This window comes from Acomys minous (genome assembly GCF_964271855.1).
Source record: "Acomys minous genome assembly, chromosome: 14".
In the NCBI taxonomy this organism is placed as follows: Eukaryota; Metazoa; Chordata; class Mammalia; order Rodentia; family Muridae; genus Acomys; species Acomys minous.
In genome coordinates this window covers 107,522,986-107,530,623 of record NC_140496.1, presented here as the reverse complement: position 1 = coordinate 107,530,623, position 7,638 = coordinate 107,522,986, and positions in this window count along the sequence as shown.

Genomic DNA, 7,638 nt, shown 5'->3' with positions numbered 1-7,638 from the left:
CACACATGTTCTACCTACAGAGGCCAGAGGTGTCAGATCTCTAAAAGCTGGAGTTACAGATGGTTCTGAGCTACTAAGCATGTGTTAGCTATTTCTTAACAGTTAGACTTTATTATACAACCCAACTTTCCTATACAAGAGGGAAAAATGGTTAAAGGGAAACAAGAATAAACCTTCTGGTATCTGTTCCATGGGACGGATCCCCAGGTGTCGCTGGCCTGCAGACTGGTCCTCTCCCCATCCATGAGCGCTCTTCCTCGGAACCTGCAACCTTCTCCTCTCTCTAGGGCGCAATAACCAGTCTCACCTCTGGATCCTCCGCCTATTGAGTTGGATGTTCAATTAGAAACACAATAGCCTGCCCAGAATCCACAATCCTCCTGAATTCTGGATCCAGATGGCTCCACTCAGTCTATCACAATGTCAGTCTCAGTGGAGTATCCGTGGTGTTTCCAAGGGGCAAAGCAAGCCATGGCTGCTTTCACCTGAGACAAAGCCTGCGGTCCTTCCACAGGCATGGGTCCTGGGAACTGAACTTAGGTCTGTCTTCTGGCAGAACAGCAAGTGCTCTTAACTGCCGAACTGTATCTCTAGTCCCAGGACACCATTTCTTAAAAGTGGATTATCACACAGTAATAATATCAATAAGCACAATGATTAATGTTTTTCTTACATATACTAAAATAATTTTAATAGCTAAAACATTACTTATTTGCTTTTAACGATGTATTGATACCTTTTTCATGTGATGGCCATCATCTTGGGATGTTATTCTAGGCTAAGAGACAACCTCAGCTTTGTTAGACATGCAGAAAATTGGTGATAAATATTGAGTTTAATTAATACAAAGTCCAATCAGCTCTTCATGTCTGAACAAGGTGGGCTTTCAGCCTTAGGATATAAATTTAACTCTAAGAGGCATAGAAAGCTGGGGTTTTATTTTCTAATTTCCACAACCTAGCTACTATCCCCAATCCAGCTAGGTGTGGGGCCTAGGTTGTTACCCATAACATTTCATTGTGTGCCAGGACAGAGGAGCCATGGGTGCTTAGCTCTGGCTGGCCCCTTTCATCTCCTGGGCATGTTAGCTACTCTCTGCTGCTGTGACAATACCTGACACAAGTGACTTGAAGAAGGAAGCGTTCACCGTGGCCCACAGTGTGAGGATGTGGCCCATCACGGTGGGGAAGGCTTGGCGGCAGGAAGTTGAGGCAGCTGATCATATTGCATCCACAGCCATGGAGCAGAGAGAGATGGATGCTAGCCTTCAGCTTCCTTTGTATTCAGCTCAGGACTCCAATCCATGGAATAATTCTGTCCACATTTACATTGAGCCTTTCTATCTTCATTAATTTAATCTACGTAATCCCTCACAGGCATGCCAGAGATGTATTCTCCTGGTAATTCTAAATTGCTTCAAGTCGGCAATCACAATTATCCATGATCCCAGGCTTGGGCGTTGCTTAGTCCTTCAGTATAAAACTCTGAACCCTGTAAATTAATGTCTGAATCCACACATTAGACACAACCATATATTGTAAACACCATGATTTTTCTGTACATTCTGTATAACATACCTACCAGTAGAAAAAAAAAATCAAAATTACTTCTGCAGTCGTTTTAATGTAATTGTTAGTATAGCCTCAACTGGCTATGGATACTCACAACCTTTTTTTATTTGAAAAGCAAGACCTCAGCTCTGAAAAGAAACAGAAGACATGAAGAAAGCTTCAGGGTTTGTCCCCTGACATGAAGATGATCATCTGTTTATCATAGGTTTGGCCAGTGCCTCACAGAACCCAGCTGGGGTTAGTTACTTCCTCCTAATGTTATCCGTGTCTTCTCTTGTATTTTCAAACACCAAGAAGTGAATGTTCTCAACCTTGCTGTTCCGCAGGACTCTCTCTCTTCCTGCCTCCAGCTCCGTGTGCTCACACTACGCTCTGAAGCATAGTCAGCAAACACTGCAGGGGGAGCGTGTCCAGGTCTGAGACAGCTGGTTCTGAAATCCGTGCTTTGCATCTTGTGGCCATACTGTGTGTGGCCTGTAGCCCTCGCCACTTCCTGTTATCCACACTCTCACAGGCCACTCTGCAGAATACTTTCACCAACTGTTGTTACCTGAAGGCAAGGCAGCCTTAGCTGAATACTAGTTGAGGTCTTCACTATCTCTGGTCCAGAGGGCACGAGAGCAGAGCCTGGGATATTTACAGAGGCCTAGGGTTGAAATTCAGGTTATGCCTGTGCTTGTGTGCACTTTGCCCTGTTTTAGTTGCTGTAGTGCTTGGCGTCTTTTTAGTCTTGCATTTCAGGGAGTGTGCGTCAGGAGCCAATACAATGGCAGCACTTCCAGCTCTAGGAGATTAGGATATCTGGGGTATTGTTTACGGATTCTATTTTTGGATTCATGCATACCAAAGATAAAATTCCTCATGCACTTATGTAGCCTCTTGATGGCATCTACAGGCTTCTCACCCTCTGAATATGTATCTCCCCTGAGCCACAGCATCACACAGGTCTTCAGTAAGAGTGGACTTTAAAGCCAGATAATCAGAGCTACTAGTAAGTCAGCACTCAGTGCTGCAAAGTGAAGGGACTCCTTAGAAACTGATGGCTGGTTTGCTTAGCCACGGAAGGCCAGATGTGCTGAGGAGCCCCAGCTGTGGGGCACTAGATAGCAGGAAGACGTGCATAACCCCCGCCCCAGCTGTGTCACAGTCACGCTGAGCCTGTCAGAGGAGTCAGGCTGCAAACCCATGACTCCTAACCACCTGAAGGCTCAGGAGGTCTTTAAGCTACTCAACTTCTTTGATGACTTCCTAGGTGCTTGAAACTTCTCAGGAGAAAGGCATTTCCTGGTCATTGATCAGCAAGAGTCACATGACTGCAGAGGTCAGCCCAGTTAATAGTCTGCTCTGCAGAGAGAGGCAGAGGTAAGAAATGAGAGAAAAGACTAAAGGTAGATTGGGAATCAGTGAGTCAGGGTGTGAGGGAAGATCCTGTGTCACAGCTAACAACCCCCGAAAATGCCTAAGCTCTGCACACACCCACTCCCATTAGGGCTCCAGCCCTGACACACAGTCCTTCTTCAGACTTGTCCACCAGGGCTATTAGTTCCCATCATGTGCACCATACAGGTAGGATGCTGGGAGACGAGGTGGCTTAGTGTTCTCAGACACCTGCTGCCGTTTCTCTCAGCCACGCGTCAGCTGGTGCGAACCTCATGCCTGTGCACCATGCTGCAGGGTGCCTTATGCTGTTGTTTAGGGACACTGGAACCCTTTCTGGCCCATGGGTTCTGTAGCCTCCCTCTTAAGTCCTACTTCAGCTCTGGTGATCACAGGGTATCTCAGTCAGGCTCAACCAGATCCTTGCCAGTTCCTTAGACTTTCAAACTCACTCCATCTCCGCTTCCTCTGTAGATGTGCTGGGCTTCTGTCGGATTTCATCAGTCCCTACAAAATTACCCGTGGTGGCTCCAATCCCTGTTTTCCTAGCCCTGAGTGTTATTTCCTTCAAATACACCTGTGCCAGCTCTTCATTTAAATACTAGAATTGTATCTAATACCTATTTCCTACTGGGTGGTTTTTGAGAGCTCAGCCATTGCATGGTGCTGAGCGTCTAACAGGCGCTCGTGTCTCCAATCTTTCCTACTTACCACTGTCTGTCTTGACCTTCATGGGCCACAGTGGTGAAGGTCTTGTAGCCCTCAGTATGCACCGTCCTACCCTGTTCCCATGTGTCCTGTATGCCTGGACTGCTCTCCCTGCCTCACTTGGCCTCTCTCACACCACCCTCAAGGAAGCTATTCTTTTTCCATGCCCCACGCCACCCCAGAGCTTCTCCATCACTGCCCTTGCTGCTTGCCCCATGTCTCATTGGTACTATCTACTTGTATTTCCTTCTCTCTGAGTAACTAGACCTAGACAACCCATGCCACCCTTGCAGTAGTATCCAAATTCCCACTTTTGTGCTTAACACAGGGGAGTCTCCATTCAGGAAGTGACAAGCAAGATAGCAGCAAAAAAGACCCCCCTAAGTGTGACGTGAAGCATTCACACATCTCCTTTAACCCTCACCTAGTGTGCAAGGCATGACTTTCATGCGTGTTTTACAGCCACGAAACTGTCAAATTCAGAGAGACAGGGACGGATTGTCTCTCTGTGCCCTCACTGGGCACAGTCCGTGGACCCTTGAAGCTATTCATTGGCTGGCTTACTCCAAAGGGCAACTTGATCACCTTAGAGCAAAGGATGGTAGAGCAGACAAGTCAAACCTCTTCAGATTTGGGCCATGTGTGGAACACCAGAGATTACAGGGAAGGAACACCTGTGGACTCCTTGTCACTTTATATGTTCCCTATTTTATGCTATATGTTATCTTATATGTTCCCTGTGATTTCTGTGTTTCTTAATATGAAGAATCCTTAACACAAAACAAAGCTGTCAGAGCAATTAAATAGCAACCAGCTTTATCTTAAACAATAGAGATTTATAGATTCAGGAATATTCTAGAAAATGGAGAAAATGTGGATAATATGTTTTTATACATGATCATGTATTTGTGTGGGTAGGGTGTGAGTGTACACATGAGTGCATGCATGTGCATGCGTGCGTGCGTGTGTGTGTGTGTGTGTGTGTATGTGTGCATGTGTGCGTTTGTGTGTGTGCATGTGTGTGTGTGTGTGTGTGTGTGTGTGTGTGTGCATGTGCCAGAGATTGATGAATAGTGTCTTCCTTGATTGGTCTCCCTCTCTGTTTTTGGGACAGGGTCTCTCACTGAGCCTTGAGCTGGGCTGGCTGCTGCTGGCCCTGAGGGTCTTCCTGTCTCACGTTCTCCTATGGTGGGCTAACAGGTGTGGGTCCTCACACACGGCCTTTCTTCTTCTTTATCAGTTCTGGGGCATCAAACTCAGGTCCTCATGCTTGTTTGTGAGCTAACTACTTTACTGACGGGAACATCTCCCCAGCTTTGAGCGTTGGGGCCCTAACAACTACCACAGTATGGTCACAGCATTACATTGACTGAATTTATGCATATTTAAAAAGAGTACTCCTGTGACCTGAATTAACATCTGTTATTGTGACAGCTGCAAGCATTTCCCAAAGAGCCTCATTTTGACGTGGGGTCTGTATCAGACTGTTAGTCAGCATCAGGTTAAAAATCCCTGGCCATGAAGCTAGCAAACAGACCTCACCTAATTGAGGGTGTTCAACAAATATTTATTGAGCATCTGTTTCAAGACCTGAGCGAGGCATTTCAAATGATAATGGAGCCTGTGTCTCTATTACGCCCTCTTCCAAATGGTCACAGATTGATAGTTGGTTCACTGGACATGAGCGTGAGATCCCACGCAGGAGGGAGTGGTGCACGCCATGTGTAGAATGGGCAGATGCCGCTTGGCTGTGTGTTTCTTGTGGTGCTAGTTTATGTAGCAACACTCTATAAACTTAAGGCTATAGGTATATATTTAGGTGCGTGTACACCTTTCTATAATTTTCTAGTTGTAGTGGTGGAAATGGCGAATGCATTTCATCCCTCCCCACCCCACCCCCGCTTATATGTTCAACAAGGAACTTTGTGACTCTTGCTTGGGGAGAAGAACATGGCAGTTCTTCATCCTGGAAGCTGGGCACCTGGGCTTAGAGAGGGCAGAGAGGTGGCCTGTGGGGGGTTCCTAGAGCAGCTGCTGTTAGAAAGAGGCGCTGCAGGTGGCCGGAGCCTGAGTTGCAACCAGGCCTGGGTCTGACAGATATGAGACTCCTCTATGTGGTTCTCATTCCAAAGGAAAGTCGTTTGCCATTTTGTTGCTCAGTAGTTCCAAAGAATACGTGTCCAAGATGGAGGAGCACAGTGAAGGTGACAATGTAGGGCCCGAGAGCCGAGGTTCAGAGCCCAGCTTGACCATTGCTTCCGTTGGACAAATCTTGTCCCCACAGTTCCATGTGTCAGAGAGCTGGCCCTCGGTATGGTAATGGCATGGAAGTCACGTGTTTCCTCTGCGTGTGCATGTGCCTGGTGCACATATCCATGTTTGTATGTGTGTATAGCATATCAGTGTGGTATGCAAATGTTTATCTGTACATAGTGTGTGTGTGTGTATGTGGTGTGCACATGTCCATGTTTGTATGTGTGTATAGCATATCAGTGTTGAATGCAAGTGTGTATCTGTACACAGTGTGTGTGTGTGCATGTGGTGTGCACATGTTCATGCTTGTATATGTGTATAGCATATCAGTGTGGTATGCAAGTGTATATCTGTGCAGTGTGTGTGTGTGTGTGTGTGCAGGTACAGGCATGTGCACATGTGTAGAGGCAAAATGTTGGTATAAAGTGTCTTACTCATCACTTTTCATCTTATTCTTTGTCTTACTCATCACTTTTCATCTTATTTTTTGAGACAGATGCTAAACTAAACCAGAAAGGGACCGATTGGCTAGACTAGCTGGCCCATCAGCTCCGAGAATCCTCACGGACATCCTTTCTCTGCCTCTCTACACAGTAGGAGAGTCACAGACGTGTGTCGTCATGCCCAGCACTTTGTGTGGATGTTGCGGATCTGAGTTCAAGTCCCTGTGCTTCCATGAAAAGCCTGTTGCTGACTTCTTCTCAGGGCTCTTGAAGCACAGATAGCTACCGGTAGGGAAGGGTGAGAATGTGTGGAAAGATGAGCCTGGTAGATGATCTCTCTGCTTGAGATCAGGTGACCCAGAGCACGGACCCCAGGTTCCTGTACCCAGGCCAAGGGGAGCTCCGAGGGTCGGAAGACATTGCAATCAAGGCACAGGTGACAACAAGTACATGAGCCAGTGATGTGCTAGACTAAGCCCACACTGTTTGCTCTGAGTCTATAGACAAGTGCAGTACCGAATTCATGTGTGTCTACAGGTAGCCTCATTTAAATCAGCACACATTGTGTCTACAGGTAGCCTTCCTTGGATCAGCACGCATTGTGTCTACAGGTAGCATCACTTGGATCCACACACATTGAGTCTTTAGCTAGCCATCCTTGGATCAGCACACATTGTGTCTATAGGTAGCCTCACTTGGATCTGCACACATTGGGTCTATAGATAGCCTCACTTAGATCTGGACACATTGTGTCTACAGGTAGCCTTCCTTGGATCTACACACATTGTGTCTACAGCTAGCCTCATTTGGATCCACACACATTGAGTCTACAGCTAGCCTTACTTGGGTCTGCAGACATTGGGTCTACAGGTAGCCACACTTGGATGAGTACACACAAGACAAATCTGAAGTGCAGTAGTTAGTATATCTACACATCAATCTCCCAATTATTATGTTTTTGAGACAGGCTATCATGTTGCCCAGGCTGCCCACAAGCTCACTATGTAGCCGTGCATGATCTTCAACTTCTGATCCCCCTGCCTCTTCCTTGTGAGCACCACCACATCTGACTTATGTGGTGTTGGTGATAAAATCTAGGTCTCCTTGCATACCAGGCAGAAGAGCAATCAATGGAACCTCTGGCTGTTTTGAAGGGACGTATGTCTAAGCAGTGTCGTACACTCAGCATGGGAGATATTGGGGAGCCTTAGCCTGGTGAGTAGAACGCATGGAGGGGAAGGTTACTGCCTCTGAGTACTGTGGAAACATGGTTAGACATGGCTGGA